Source organism: Ovis canadensis, chromosome 11 (genome assembly GCF_042477335.2).
Source record: "Ovis canadensis isolate MfBH-ARS-UI-01 breed Bighorn chromosome 11, ARS-UI_OviCan_v2, whole genome shotgun sequence".
Taxonomy (NCBI): Eukaryota; Metazoa; Chordata; class Mammalia; order Artiodactyla; family Bovidae; genus Ovis; species Ovis canadensis.
This window is the reverse complement of record NC_091255.1, coordinates 17,364,446-17,381,671: the sequence shown is the minus strand read 5'-3', so window position 1 is coordinate 17,381,671 and position 17,226 is coordinate 17,364,446. Positions and strand designations below refer to the sequence as shown.

The 17,226-nt window shown below is 40.6% G+C and overlaps 2 pseudogenes; both read right to left on the bottom strand.

The window, feature by feature from the left end:
* Positions 1 to 1,405: 1,405 nt before the first annotated feature.
* Positions 1,406 to 2,346, bottom strand: LOC138414618 (olfactory receptor 4D1-like; annotated as a pseudogene).
* A 10,009-nt stretch (positions 2,347 to 12,355) lies between these two features.
* LOC138414617 (olfactory receptor 4D2-like) lies at positions 12,356 to 13,322 on the bottom strand (annotated as a pseudogene).
* Positions 13,323 to 17,226: the final 3,904 nt, after the last annotated feature.

The window sequence follows — 17,226 nt, the reverse complement described above, 5'->3', positions numbered from 1 at the left end:
TGCGCAAGACTTTAACAAAGAAAAACATACTTCAGTGAAATGGGGTAAATAAATACAAGTTATACAGAGATGTGGAGCTCCCCTGGGAGCTCAGCTGGTAAAGAATCTGCTTGCAATGTGGGAGACCTGGGTTTGATCCCTGAGTTGGGACGATCCCCTGGAGAAGGGAACAGCTACCCACTCCAGTATTCTGGCCTGGAGAATGCCAGGGACTGTATAGTCCATGGGGTCGCAAGGAGTTGGACATGACTGAACAAATTTCACCTCACTTTATACAGAGATAAAAGAAGATTTGAACTTCACAGGGAAAGAACAGGATGCAAGAAAAAGTAGAAATGCCTATTTGAATAGGATAATGTCTAGGTCCTGAGAGGATTTAAAGATGAATAAAGTACAGCCCCCACCCTTCAAGAAGCCCTCATTCCAGGGTAGGAAGTCAAAGAGAAAGGCAAAACCCCATGAGGCAGCAGCCTTGGCCTGAACCCATACCTCAGACCAGGACCACTAATAGACATGGTCCTGCTCTCTCTGGCCTTGGTTCCCCAACCATTCTAGAGCATCCTCTTCTTAGCCACATGATACAAATGATGTAAGGATTTGGTTTGGAAAGCAGAATAGTTTTCATATTATCCAAAGAGTATTTGGTAGAAAAGAAACAAATCCAAAGGGAAAATACACTTATGGGAATTTTTAGACAATGTTACAAGTGAGATCACTTCCAAAATACCACAGTGAGGTTGAGACAGAGAGACAGAGAGCAGAACAAATGTGATTGCTTCAGAGTTGAGATGAAAATATGGAGCATTCATCACAGATATTTATCCATAGATTGTCTGAGACTCTGAGTTTCAAATTCTACCCATATCCTCTGCCTTGAAACATGGAGTCAGAGAAACTGTCCCCTAGCCCAGCTCTTCACCTCACTTGCTCCTCATTATTGAACAAGTCACTTCTATCTGAGTTTTCCCATTTGTAAAACTGTTTCGTTCATTTAGTTGCTAAGTCACATCTGACTCTTTGGGACACCAAGGACTCTAGCCCACCAGGCTCTTCTGTCCATGGGATTTGCCAGGCAAGAATATTGGAGTGGGTTGCTGTTTCCTTCTCCAGGGGATCTTTCTGACCCAGGGATTGAACTCATGTTTCCTGCATTGGCAAGCACATTCTTTACCATTGAGGTACCAGGGCTGGGCAAAACTGTTTCATGTAATAATAGCATATCCACGGTCAGTTTTCTGAGAATGACACAGAAGTATGAAAGTGCCTAACACAATACCTGACACAGGAGGAGGTCCATAGAAATATTACTTTAATCTCAGCTGCCACACTCAATAAAATCTTTTCTCCACTTTTCACATTGGAAAACAGTTCAGAGAAAACATTTGTCGTTTAAAGTCAACCTATCTTAAGTTCACTTCCTGCTGGAAATCACTAGGTGCTTGCCTAATCTCTTCATGGTTGCCTGCATCTCCTGATTCCTCAGTGTGTAGATGATGGGGTTGAGCATGGGGGTCAAGACGGTGTAGCTGATAGACACAGCTTTGTCCAGGGGGAAAGAAGTGAAGGGCCGGGCATAGATATAGATACAGGGAATGAAGATCATAGACACAACAATGATGTGGGTGGTGCAGGTGGAAGCTGCCTTCCTCCTCGCCTGCCCAGACTGGGACCTCAGCATCACCAGGATGACAGTATAAGAGATCACAAGGAGGAGGAACCAGATGAAGACCAGCATCCCAGTGTTGGAGATCATAAGGAACTCCAGGAGGGAGGTGTCAGTGCAGGCAAGCCTCAGCACTTGTGGAATGTCACAGTAGAAGTTATTCAAGGTGTTGGGGCCACAAAAAGGCAATGGAAGCATCAAAACAAGCTGGACAATGGAGTGGACAAAGCCCCCTATCCAGGCAGCCACCACTAGCCCCTCACACACTCGAGTGTTCATGATGGTGATGTAGTGGAGGGGCCGGGAGATGGCTATGTAGCGGTCATAGGCCATCACTGAGAGGAAGAAGACAGTCCCACCTCCCAAGAGGTGGAAAAAGAAGATCTGGGCCATGCAGCCATGGTAGGAGATGGTCTTCTTCTCAGCAAGGAAGTCCACCAGCATCTTTGGGGTAGTGACTGAGGAGAAACAGAGATCTAAAACAGCCAGATTTCGCAGCAGGAAATACATGGGTGTGTTGTGCCTGGATTCAGAGGTCACCGTGACTATGATGAGGAGGTTTCCCATGACAGTGGTGGTGTAGACAAGCAGTAACACCAGGACCAAGAAGAGCTGGAGTTCCTCAGTCTGTGAGAGCCCCAGAAGACAAACTCTGACACCCATGTGTGGTTCCCTGAATCCATGCTATCTTCTCCATACACCTAAAGAAAACACACCACAAACAGAGATGTATAAAGTTACTATGCGCCATTCTAGTCCTCAGTGACTCAAAGCAATTGTCCAAGTCCAGACAAAGGACACCCTCATGTGCAGATCATAATACCCTCGCCTGATATAAACGATCTTGTATTTGGAGAGCTGATACTGGAATACGCATTCACAAGACACCTTAAATTGATCTAGAGACACATGCAACCTGCTTTTCAAAGATTCAGTGGTAATAGAGTGGTGGAAAGACACATAGAGCCCAACAGAACTGAAGTTCATAACTATATTTCTCTGAGATTTGACCTTGAGTAAATTTCTTGTCTATGTCTCAGATTTCATCTCTGTAAGAAAATGTTTTGTCTGTAAATCTGTCTAGGAGCTTGAATAAAATAATACATAAGTTTTCTAGAACAGTGTGTCAAATAATAAATGGTAAGCACTCTCCTCTGTGTAGTCTCCTACTCTTATGATATTCTCCCTTTTCCAGTCTCTAATACATTTTTGTACCAATCATTTTTCTTTCATGCAACAGTTAACAGATAATAATGTTAATGAACTTTTTCATGTGTCTATGTTTTTCTTCTACAATTCGACAAAAATGTGCTATGGATACAATCTTCATTTCAGAATTTATTTGTGCCCTGCAGCGCTCATCCTTGCTGTTAGTGACTAATAAGTACCTGGTATTAACTCTAGCATGAGTGAAATATGCAGGTCCATGCAGGAGAACCTCTGGCCACAGTTGCACACCTGGGACACTTCATTTTTCCCCATCCTCCATGGTAGGTAGCCCTTAACAGAGTGAGGCTCAGCTCACCCAGAACATAAGTGGAGTCAAGTGGCAGAAGGGTAACTAATTAGTACAGACATAGATGAATAGGTTGTTTGAAGAGGAGACTTAGAGCTCTTCTGAAAAGACAACCATTTCAGAAGCTGTCGAATCCAATCCAATAGAAGAGAAAAAAAATTATTGAAGGAGAAGAAATGGAAATAGGTGAAGAATTGAATGGAAGAAGAAATTTAAAAGGAAGGAAAATGTGGAAATAGAATGAGTGAAGGAAGAGAAATGGAAAGATGAAGGGGCAAAGGAGAAATTGGGACCAAAGGTGAAGAAAGACTCCCGGAAGGTGAGAGATAGAATGACATGTGCCCTCCCCTCCCCTTCCACTTCCTCTCAGTCTCCACTCGCTCTCACCTGACTCCCCAGATCCATTATCCATTAGAGATCACTCCCTTCTTATTTTTCACTTTCATCTTCTCTTCCTCCAGTACACCTTCTACACAGCTGTACCTGAGATCATTCTAAATGCTGATCTGATCACGTTTCCCTCACATTAATTCTTGTAGTGATTCCACCAGAGCCCCTTAGGAGCCACATCCAATACCCCGCGGAACGAGTCAGGGTAGAAAGACATACAGAAGTGTATGCAATTCAGCATGTCATACAGACTATGAAATGTAATCTTCATCTGCCTTCCTAATCAGCATCTATACCGCCAATGAACCACAGCTTTTCAATAGGTTATTAAATATTTTGTTTATTGCCATATTGGTTTCCCAGAATTCTGATCTGACTTTCTCAGAAAAGCCCATTTCTCTCTAGAAAAGCCCATTTCTCTCTAGAAAAGCCCATTTCTCTTTAGAAAAGCCCATTCAAATGTCACCTTCTGTTACTCCTATCACCATTTCTCCCATGCAGAACAAATTCCCCATTCTCAGGGTTCTTATAACATTTCAAAAATACTTCTGTTATATATTTACCATCATTCATTTTTCCAGTTTCTCCCCTCAATCAACTGCATCTTAATTTCAATATCTTAGTAACTCCAGAACTTGGAACAGAAACTCTGGTAACAACACATGCTCAGTGAATGTTGCCAAATACTGTATTAAGTAGGTAATGGATTATGTGGAGATATTTAAAGTGAACTTACTTATCCTCCATTTCCTATCTCACAAGGGCAGTGCTATACTTGGCTGCAAAAAGTACTGGGTTTTACATGGAACCTGAAGCAGTTATTTTAACAGTACATCCACCCAAATTACTTCCTAAAGCTCTCTTCTAACATTAGACCATCAAGTCCATGTGAAAGTGAAGTGAAAATGAAAGTCGCTCAGTCGTGTCCGACTCTTTGCGACCCCATGGACTATACAAACCCTGGAATTCTCCATGCCAGAATACTAGAGTGGATAGCCATTCCCTTCTCCAGGGAATCTTTCCAACCCAGGGATTGAATCCAGGTCTCCCTCATTACAGGTGGATTCTTTCCCAGCTGAGCCACAAGGGAAGCCCAAGAATACTGGAGTGGGTAGTCTATCCCTTCTCCAGCACATCTTCCAGATCCAGGAATCAAACTGGGGTCTCCTGCATTGCAGGTGGATTCTTTACCAACTGAACTACTATGTCACATGTTTATTCTTCAGCTGGTGTTTCCAAAAACCTAACTACCATTGACTTATATGCTTGTGTGGAAAGCCCTCAGGCTCTCAGCTTCTTTCAGCCCTGAATGGGGGAAGAGAGTTGAGGTCTTACATCTTTTGGTGGGATCCTCCCCATGTAGCCCCACGGCTTCCTGTTCTCTGTCCATCCCTCACACACAGGACTCAGGGGCATGACCCTAGGGAAGAGAGTATATCCTTAGGGAGAAATGATTGGACTGGGCTCAGGAAGCAGAGCTGGAATGATTCCTGCTGGGTACAAGGGAACAATGAGAGTTGTTTCAAAGTTCCAAAGTCTTTTAGAAAGACTTACTATTAGAAAGTTCTCCTTGGGCCAGAAGACAAAGAAACCAAAAACAACAACAAAAACTTACACAAAACAACAAAAGAAAACAAAATCCCACTAAGAATACTGAAAACTGTAGAGATTCATAACATGTAAGATTAGGAGATGAGGATCAGAAAGGACAGAGTTTCTCCAAAATAAACAAAATTTCTGGGATTTTTGGAAAGACCCATTTCACAGTTCATTCATTCACATACTTGAACATCCACTAGAATTATCTGGAGGGGATGTTAAAACTCAGAAAACCCATGAAGAATTCTTCTTTTAGTAGGTCTTGCGTTGAGTCAGAGAATTCGCATTTCTAACAAGTTTTCAGATGATGCTAATGCTGTTTGTTTGGGGCCACAGTTTTGAGAACCACCAACTTTGAGTTCTACTGCTCTTGTTAGCACAATAAAGAAAGAAAAGAAAGAAAGTGAAGTCGTCCAGTTGTGTCCGACTCTTTGCGGCCCCATGGACTGTAGCCCACCAGGCTCCTCCATCCATGGGATTTTCCAGGCAAGAGTCCGGAGTGGGTTGCCATTTCCTTCTCCAGGGTCTCTTCCCAACCCAGGGATCGAACCTGGGTCTCCCAGATTGTAGGCAGACACTTTACCGTCTAACCCACCAGGGAAGTTCGTTGTCAGTACAATGGACAGTTCTTTTTCACAGTGTCATTAAAGACAACAGATTTGATAGTTTCGTTTTTTACAAAGAATTAATTGATCTTTTAAAAATTAATTAATTTATTTTATTTAATTTTTAATTTTTATTTTTACTTTATAATACTGTATTGGTTTTGCCATACATTGACATGAATCAGCCATGGGTGTACATGAGTTCCCAATCTTGAAACCCCCTCCCACCTCCAACCCCATATCATCTCTCTGGATCATCCCCGTGCACCAGCCCCAAGCATCCTGCATCGAACATGGACTGGCGATTCATTTCTTACATGATAGTATACATGTTTCATTGCCATTCTCCCAAATCATCCCAACCTCTCTCTCTCCCACAGAGTCCAAAAGTCCGTTCTATACATCTGTGTCTTTTTTGCTGTCTCACATAGAGGGTTATCATTACCATCTTTCTAAATTCCATATATATGTGTTAGTAAACTCTATTGGTGTTTTTCTTTCTGGCTTACTTCACTCTGTATAATCGGCTCCAGTTTCATCCACCTCATTAGAACTGATTCAAATGTATTCTTTTTAATGGCTGAGTAATACTTCATTGTGTATATGTACCACAGCTTTCTTATCCATTCATCTGCTGATGGACATCTAGGTTGTTTCCATGTCCTGGCTATTATAGTGTAATTGGAGGCTAATTACAATATTCTAGTGGTTTTTGCCATACATTCGCATGAATCAGCCATGGGTGTACATGTGTCCCCATCCTGAACCCCCCTCCCACCTCCCTTCCCAACCCATCCCTCAGGGTCATCCCAGTGCACCAGCCCTGAGTACCCTGTCTCATGCATCAAACCTGGACTGGTGATCTACTTCACATATGGGAATATACATGTTTCAATGCTAGAATTAATTGATCTTAACTTGCACAATGCCATAGGTGGAAAAATGTTTGTTTACTACATTAGTGGCTCAGACCATAAAGCGTCTGTCTACAATGCGGGAGAGCCAGGTTCGATCCCTGGGTTGGGAAGATCCCCTGGAGAAGGAAATAGCAATCCACTCCAGTACTATTGCCTGGAAAATCTCATGAACAGAGGAGCCTGGTAGGCTACAGTCCATGGGGTTGCAAAGAGTCAGACACGACTGAGCGACTTCACTTTCACTTTACTACATTGGAAACAAACCTTGTAAATTCTTTTATTTTCTCAACCAGATTTGAAGGTTGATTTCCCATCCATATCCAAGTATACTGAACCATCTGTAACATTCTAGTATTATTTATATAGGAATTATTATTCAGTAAGAGCATCCTTTCATAAAAGTAGTAGTACAGGATGTATATACACCATCTTATGATGAACTGTTTAGAACTGTAATTAACTGGCTTCATAATCCTAGTGTACAATAAAAACTGTATTTCTTAGAGTTTCCTATTCTACTTTAGATTTCAGGTTGGTCCGAATTCCTTGTTACAAATCTTTATAGTTAGCAAGATGTAATCTCTCAGATTTGTTTTTTAAAAAAAAATTACTGGTGAGCTCTGATTTTTCCCACATAGAAGAGATTTTAAAAACACGAATTCCTCCAAGTATTGAGTTTTAGTTCATTTTAGACTCCAGCTTCTTGTCAAAATACCCTGGTCAATGCTAGGGAAGGGAATAGGTCTTACTGGCCTCGTTGACTATCGGATGTTAATAACTGTAGCATTATCTATTGTTATTCAGTCACTAAGTCGTGTCCCACTCGTTGGGACCCCATGGACTCACTCCACCAGTCTTCTCTGTCTGTGGAATTTTTCAAACAAGAATACTGAAGTGGGTTTCCATTTCCCCCTCCCAGAGATCTTCCTGACCCAAGGATTGAAACTGGGTCTCTTGTGCCTCCACAGCAACTAATTAAATTACCTGGATTAATTCATTGTTACTCTGATTTGGTTTCCAGTAAGGAAGTCCTTGTATATTCTACTTTATATATTTCTTCTCTCAAGGAATGCACTCTTTTTGTAAATTAATTAATTAATTTTAATTGGAGGCTAATTATTTTACAATATTGTATTTTTTTTTGCCATACATTGACATGAATCAGCCATGGGTGTACATGTGTCCCCCATCCTGAACCCTCTTCCCACTTCCCTCCACATCCCATCCCTCAGTGTTGTCCCAGTGCACTGGCCCTGAGTGCCCTGTATCATGCGTTGAACGTGGACTGGTGATCTATTTCACATATGGTAATATACATGTTTCAGTGCTGTTCTCTCAAATCATCCCACACTTGCCTTCTCCCACAGAGTCCAAAAGTCTCTCTTTACATCTGTGTCTCTTTTCCTGTCTCGCATATAGGGTCGTTACCATCTTTCTAAATGCCATATATATGCATTAATGTACTATATTGGTGTTTTTCTTCCTGACTTACTTCACTCCGTATAATAGGCTCCAGTTTCATCCACCTCATTAGAATTGATTCAAACGCATTCTTTTTAATAGCTGAGTAATATTTCATTGTGTATATGTACCACACATTCTTATCCATTCATCTGCCAATGGACATCTAGGTTGATTCCATTTCCTAGCTATTATAAACAGTGCTGCAATGAGCATTGGGGTACACGTGTTTCTTTCAATTCTGGTTTCCTCAGTGTGTATGCCCAGCAGTGGGATTGCTGTGTTGTATAACAGAAAGAGAAATTAAGGAAACAATTCCATTCACCATTGCAATGAAAAGAATAAAATATTTAGGAATAAATCTACCTAAAGAAACAAAAGACCTATATGTAGAAAACAATAAAACACTGATGAAAGAAATCAAAGAGGACACAAATAGGTGAAGAAATATACCATGTTCATGGATCGGAAGAATCAATATAGTGAAAGTGAGTATACTACCCGAAGCAATCTATAGATTCAATGCAATCCCTATCAAGCTACCAATGGTAGTTTTCTGAAAACTAGAACAAATAATTTCATGATTTGTATGGAAATACAAAAAACCTTGAATAGCCAAAGCAATCTTGAAGAACGGAACTGGAGGGATCAACCTGCCTGACTTGAGACTATACTACAAAGCTACAGTCATCAAGACAGTATGGTACTTGTACAAAGACAGAAAAATAGAACAATGGAACAAAAAGTAAGCCCAGAGATTAATCCACGCACCTATGGACACCTTATCTTTGACAAAGGAGCCAAGAATGGAGAAAAGAAAATTTCTTTAACAAGTGGTGCTGGGAAAATGAGTCAACCACTTATAAAAGAATGAAACTAGAACACTTTCTAACACCATACACACAAATAAACTCAAAATGGATTAAAGATGTAAACGTAAGACCAGAAACTAGAAAACTCCTAGAGGAGAACATAGGCAAAACACTCTCCAATATAAATCACAGCAGGATCCTCTATGACCCACCACCAAAAATATTGGAAATAAAAGCAGAAATACACAAATGGGACCTAATTAAAATTAAAAGCTTCTGCACAACAAACGAAACTATAAGCAAGGTGAAATGACAGCCTTCAGAATAGGAGAAAATAATAGCAAATGAAGCAACTGACAAACAACTAATCTCAAAAATATACAAGCAACTCCTGCAGCTCAATTCTAGAAAAATAAATGACCCAATCAAAAAACGGGCCAAAGAACTAAATAGACATTTCTCCAAAGAAGACATACAGATGGCTAACAAACACATGAAAAGATGCACAATATCACTCATTATCAGAGAAATGCAAATCAAAACCACAATGAGGTACCATCTCACGCCAGTCAGAATGGCTGCGATCCAAAAGTCTACAAGCAATAAATGCTGAAGAGGGTGTGGAGAAAAGGGAACCCTCTTACACTGTTGGTGGGAATGCAAACTAGTACAGCCACTATGGAGAACAGTGTGGAGATTCCTTAAAAAACTGGAAATAGAACTGCCTTATGACCCAGCAATCCCACTGCTGGGCATACACACCGAGGAAACCAGAATTGAAAGAGACACGTGTACCCCAATGTTCATCGCAGCACTGTTTATAATAGCCAGGACATGGAAGCAACCTAGATGTCCATCAGCAGACGAATGGATAAGAAAGCTGTGGTACATATACACAATGGAATATTACTCAGCTATTAAAAAGAAGGCATTTGAATCAGTTCTAACGAGGTGGATGAAACTGAAGCCTATTATACAGAGTGAAGTAAGTCAGGAAGGAAAACACTAATACAGTATACTAACGCATATATGTGGAATTTAGAAAGATGGTAATGATGACCCTATATGTGAGACAGCAAAAGAGACACAGATGTAAAGAACAGACTGTTGGACTCTGTGGGAGAAGGCGAGGATGCTTTGAAAGAATAGCACTGAAACATGTATATTATCATATGCAAAATAGATCACCAGCCCAGGCTCGATGCATGAGACAGGGTGCTCAAGGCTGGTGCACTGGTATGACCCTGAAGGACAGGATAGGGAGGGAAGAGGAAGGGAGGGTCAGGATGGGGAACACATGCACACCCATGACTGATTCATGTTAAGGTATGGCAAAAACCACCACAATGTTGTAAAGTAATTAGCCTCCAATATAATAAAAAATAAATAAAATAAAAATAAAAATGGCAACGAACACAAAAGGACAAAACAAAATAAACAGAAAAATGAATGAGAAACAAACAAATGGTGTAGAAGACAGACAGAAGAAAAGATTATACAATCAGCATCCTTTAAGAGAAGCAAGAACACATTCCTGTCTGCTGAGAAAAGAATCTATGTTTAAATATTAGGTCTCAATAGACACTAAGACAGAAATGAAAGATTGATACATATGACTATGTGAAAACTAATACCAAAAATAAAGAAGAAAAACCACAAATTGGATGAAAGAAAGAAAGTGAAGTTGCTCAGTCATATCCGACTCTTTACGATCCCATGGACTGTAGCCTGCCAGGCTCCTCTGTCCATGGGATTCTCCAGGCAAGAATACTGGAGTGGGTTGCCATTTCCTTTTTCAGGGGATCTTCCCAACCTAAGGATTGAGCCTGTGTCTCCCGCACTGCAGGCAGACTCTACCATCTAAGCCACCAGGGGAGCCCCCAAACTGGGTGAAGGTATTGTAATAAATAAGACTGAAAAAGACCAGTAACAAATTGTATAAGAACTTCTACATTAACAAGAAACAGGCAATAGAAAATCATGCTAAAGGCATTCATGAGAAATTTGAATATAATTAAAACATGGGGAAATGCTAAAGAAATGCAAATCAAGACTACAGTGAAATACCATTTTTTACCTGCTTAATTGAGAAAAATGAAAAACTATGACAATCAACTGTTAGGAGGATGAGAATCAATGGGAACAGTGCAGTGCTGCTGATAACGAAGTAATTTGGTACAACTTCTTTGGAAAACAACTTAGCCCTATTTTGTGAAAGTAAAACTTTGAAGATCTGATGATCCAGCAATTACACTTCAAAGTAATGACCCATAGCTCCTCAACATGACAACTGGAGACAAGCAGAAGATTATCATTCAAAAGAGCATTGTTCCAAGAGCAAAAACTGGGAACTTTTCCAGTAAGCTTATCTCACTTTGGAATATTATACAACAGAGCAAATGAATGAACTACAGCCAAACAGAATATGTGACATTTAGAAACAAAATGTTGAGTGAAAAAAATCAAATGCCAGAATATTACCTAAAGTCTGATATTTTATAAACTCAATAAAACAATATAGTGCTTATGTTAATATGTGATAAAATTGTTTTTATGAATGATGGAATGATAAACACAAAACTCAAGAAAGTGGTTTCATCTGGGTGAAGTGATGTGATGGAGAGGTACCATAGGCAGGTATAAGCTGTTGGTATCATGTGGTTCTTGAACTGAGGAGCATGTACATGTGTTCATATGATATAATATAGTGTTTTTATAACTTACATGCATATTACACATAATCATTTGCTTGCAATAATTATACTGTACTAAAACATACAGTGGAAAATTGGAATACTCATGATTTCTAAATAGAAAATTAAATAAAATATAGTTATATGGTTAGCTCAATGTTTTCTCACAATTTTTGGATTTGATACTTATAATAAGCCTGAGGGATTTGGGATCAGATATTAATTTCAGCGAGTTTGTTGAGGAAGAAGTTATGAGTTCAAGAGAGGCCACATGTCTCATTCAAGGTCATCTGTCAGGTAAATTTTGGACATGATCTCCAATTTAAGGCATAAGACTAAGTATTGTTCAGTTTCCAACAATCCAGCCTCACACCAAAACAGGGTCCTGGGAAAAGAGGTCAAACACAGAAAATAGAACTGCTCTTCTGGGGGAATGCTGTCATCCTAACAGAAAACTATCTGCCAAGAAGACAAAAAGGAGAGTGTGGCTTTCCAGAATGTTTCCATGGCAGCATATCTTATTGTCATAGGAGAGTTCAAATCATCCAACACAGACAAAAGTAAGGATAGTTACCTTTATCCTCAAAATCTGGATAAGCTGCTCATTTTCAAGTTATGAAGAGGCAAGATACAGCAACGCTCTCTCCAGCTTATCGATGGAAAACCAAACAGCCAAAGTCCAATAGAAGTGACTCACTGTCACTCCCTTTTACAAAGAAGCCTGGTGCCTCCCTAACCTCTTCATTGCTGACTATATCTTCTGCTTCTTCAGGGTGTAGATTTGGGCCGGGGTGGGGGGTGGTGGTGAGCATGTGAGTCATGACCGTGTGGCTGATGGATACAGCCTTGTCAATGGAGAAATAAATGAAGGGCCAGGCATAGAGATAAATGCTTGGAATGAAGACCATAGACACCATGACAAAAGTGGTGGTGCAGGTGGAAGCTGCCTTTCTCCTCGCCTGCCCTGAGTGGGACCTCAGCATCACCAGGATGACTGAGTAGGAGACGAGGAGGAGGAGGAACCAGATGACATCCAGCATCCCAATGTTGCAGATCACGAGGAACTCCAGGACAGAAGTGTCAGTGCAGGTGAATCTCAGCACTTGTGGAACATCACAGTAGAAGTTATCTAGGACATTGGGGCCACAAAAAGGCAGTGGGAGCATCAGAGCCAGTTGGGAAATGGAATGAACAAAATCTACCATCCAGGCTGTCACAAGCAGCCCCACACAGAGCTGAGTGTTCATGATGGTGACATAGTGGAGGGGCCGGGATATAGCAACAAGGCAGTCATAGGCCATCACTGAGAGGAAGAAGACCATGGCACCTCCCAGAAAGTGGAATAAAAAAATCTGGGCCATGCATCCCTGGTAGGAGATGGTCTTCTTCTCAGTGAGGAAGTCCACCAGCATCTTTGGAGCAGTGACTGAGGAGAAACAGAGGTCTATGACAGCCAAGTTTCACAGCAGTGTGAGGTGTGTGAATTTCACACAGGTGTGTGGAACCTGAAATCAGAGGTCACTGTGACCATAACCAGGAGGGTTCCCATGACAGTGGTTGTGTAGACAAACAGGAAAACCAGAAACAAGACTAGCTGGAGCTCCTGAGTCTGTGAGAGCCCCAGGAAGACAAAATTTGACACTCACGTGAGGTTCCCCAGTTCCATGGTGTCTTCTCCAGGCATCTAAAGAAAACACACCACAGACAGTAATGTACTAATGCTCAGGGACTCAAATTGAGTTCCTCAGATCTAGATGATGGATATTTATGTGCACATCTTAATTCCAGTTGCTGACTAAATGGTCCTACCCCTGGAATGTGTACAACTTGGTAATAGAATATATACTCATGAAATATTTAAATCCATCCAGAGACACATGCAACCTACTTTTAAAAGATTCAGTGTTACTGAGGAAACCAGAATTGAAAGAGACACGTGTACCCCAATGTTCATCACAGCACCGTTTACAATAGCTAGGACAGGGAAGCAACCTATTTGTCCATCAGGAGATGAATGGATAAGAATGTTGTGGTACATATTTACAATGGAGTATTACTCAGCTATTAAAAAGAATGAATTTGAATCAGTTCTAATGAGGTAGATGAAACTGGAACCTATTATACAGAGTGAAGTAGGTAAAAAAGAAAAATGCCAATACAGTATATTAAAGCATATATATATATATATATATATATATATATATATATATATATGGAATTTAGAAAGATGGTCGCGATGACCCTATATATGAGACAACAAAAGAGACAGATATAAAGAACATACTTTTGGACTCTGTGGGAGAAGGTGAGGGTGGGATGATTTGAGAGAATAGCATTGAAACATGTATATTACCATATGTGAAATAGATCACCAGTCCAAGTTCGAAGCAAGAAAGAGCATATTCAAAGCCAGTGTACTGGGACAACCCTGAGGGATGGGATGGGGAAGGAGGTGGGAGGGGGTTTCAGTACGGGGGACACATGTACACCTGTGGCTGATTCATGTCAATGTATTGCAAAAACAAACATAATATAGTAAAGTAATTAGCCTCCAATTAAAATAAATAAATTAATTTTTTAAAAGATTCAGTGTTAATATAGTGATAGAAAACACGTAGAGTCCAACTGATTTGTAGTTAAATTCCAGATTCTTATTCCTTGAGATTTGACCCAGAATAAATTATTCAAGCTCTGTTTCAGTCTCCACGTCTGTAAGGTGGGAAGAAAAATGTTGTCTTTATAGAATGTCTAGAGGTATAAATGAGATAGCACATAAGGTTCCTAGAACAGTATCTGGAATAATAAATGCTAATCACTCTTCTCTGTGTAGTCTCTTACTCTGAAGACATCCTACCTTCTTAGAGTCTGTAATACATTTTTGTACCAGTCATTTCTCATGTGATAGTTAATACATTAAAATGTTAGTGAACTTTTCATATTTCTAGGTTTTTCCTCCACAGTTCAATCATAATGTGTTTGCCTGCTCACAATTCAGCCAACCTATGTCTTGATTCAAAACTTATTTGTGCCCTGAAGTTCTCATGTTTGCTCAGTCAATGCTCAAAAAACATGGGGTTTGACTCTGAGTACATAAATAATTATAGAGGTGCCCCTCATTGGTGTGGTGGCCCCTTACTGAGAGAAGCCAGGACATACATGGTGTTTGTGCTTAGACATAAGAAGGTGGGGAGAGATTCTCTGCCTTAAGAAATGGGTGATGGATCTTGTATGAAGGGGACTGCAAGAGCTGTTCCAAAAGGCACAAATAATTTAGACGTTACCGAATACAAGGAGAGAGACACAGGAAGATATTGAAATAAAAGAAATAGAGTAGACAAAGGAATGAAGAGGATGAGATTAAGGAGGAGAAAGGAAAGGGAATGACAAGGTGGAGGGGCAGGAGATGGAAGGGAACAAAGGTGAAGAAGGATAGGGAGGTGAGAGACAGAGGTGACAGTTGAGGGCTAAGTGGCCTCCCCACTTCTCTGCCATGTCTCACTCCCCTCCCTCACCTGCCTCTTGAAATATACTGTCCAGTAGAGGTCATTTTAGTCTCACCCTTCTGCTTCCATCTGTATCCACTCCGGTCCATCTTCTATATCACTGTCACAAAGACCTTTCTAAACACATATCTGGTCCTACCTCATTATAATCTTTTAATGACTATTGAGGACCCACAGCTTAAAACCCAGACTCTTAGAAACTGCCTAACTTGCTTTGTGGGTTAATTCAGGGTAGGAAAGTATACTTACATGCATGCATACAACTCCCTCTCAATGTGTCACACCAAACTCTAAGATGTAGGCTCCATCTACCTTTCTCATCAGTATCCCTGTTACCCAGGAACTGGTTGCTGTTCAAGGAATCCATAGTCTCTCACACATGTCATATGCTTGGTTATTTCTGTAGCTTTGGGAATGAATTCTATTTCCTGAAGTACCTTCTGTAACTTTCTCAACTTAGAAGATTCTTAGAAGATTCAGATATCACCTTCTCTGTTACTCCTCCATTTCTCCCATGCAGAATTAATCCCTAACATCTCTGGATTCAAATAATATTTTATAAATATTTCCTTTATATATTTATCATATTGTTGTCCCTTTAAATGAGATTGTAAACTCAATAACTTATTCATCCCAGCACCTACAATAGCATCTCTGATTTAGCAGTTGCTAAAAAAGGTTTGCTAACATAATGTATTGGCAGATTATTATGTGATTTTGTTCAGTATGACCATGTGAAGAATTCTGTGGTGCATTCCATTATTATTTGCTTTATGTGATCTTGTTCAGTGTGACCATGTAAACAATTTGTGGTGTATTATCATTTGCTCTCAGCATCCATCCTCTAAATCACATGACCAAGTTTTCACTTGGTTGTTGAAAGCCTGGTTTTGTACATGCAACTTGAAGAATCTGTTTTTGATACCTCATTTCCCCTGCATTACTTTCTGAAGTTTTCCTCACACTTCAGCCTTACTATCATCAAGTCTAAATCTCTTGCTTTTTCTCTGCACTCTCCAGCAAGTGCATCTGGAAACTTCTTACAGCTGCTCTATCTACAGGTGAGAAAACCCTGGTCTCTTCAGCCTAGACTGGGAGACAGCCTTCAGGTCTTCCATCTTCTTGGAGATCTTTTTTCTGCAGATTTAGTTTCCCAGTCACTGCTCATATGTCACCTATACAATAATCGGTGTGACCCTTGGGGAAGAGAAAATGTCTTTGGGGAGAAACTACTGGACTCAGTTCTGGAAGAAGAGTTGGGCCTATTACCACTGGGGGCAAGGGAGCAATGGGAGTAGGTAAAAAGTAGCTAAATGTCTCAAAAACACATATTCATTAAGCTTGGAGCTGGTGTACTGAGACGACCCAGAGGGATGGTACGGGGAGGGAGGAGGGAGGGAGGTTCAGGATGGGGAACACGTGTATACCTGTGAGGGATTCATGTTGATGTATGGCAAAACCAATACAATATTGTAAAGTAATTAACGTCCAATTAAAATAAATAATTTTTTTAAAGAGTTATTCCTTGGGACCAAAAGGACAAGGACAATACAATTTTATAGATTTATAGAATGTAGAATTCTCAGGCCAAATTCTAGAAGGACAAGTCTCTTCAAAAGGAACAGACTCTGGGATTTTTTTTAATTTAAATTTATTTATTTTCAGTTCACTTTAGTCCCTCAGTCATGTCCGACTCTTTGCGACCCCATGAATCGCAGCACACCAGGCTTCCCTGTCCATCACCATCTCCCGGAGTTCACTCAGACTCACATCCATCGAGTCGGTGATGCCATCCAGCCATCACATCCTCTGTCGTCCCCTTCTCCTCCTGCACCCAATCCTTCCCAGCATCAGAGTCTTTTCCAATAAGTCAACTCTTCACATGAGGTGGCCAAAGTACTGAAGTTTCAGCTTCAGCATCATTCCCTCCAAGGAAATCCCAGGGCTGATCTCCTTCAGAATGGACCAGTTGGATCTCCTTGCAGGCCAAGGGACTCTCAAGAGTCTTCTCCAACACTACAGTTCAAAAGCATCAATTCTTTGGCGCTCAGCCTTCTTCATAGTCCA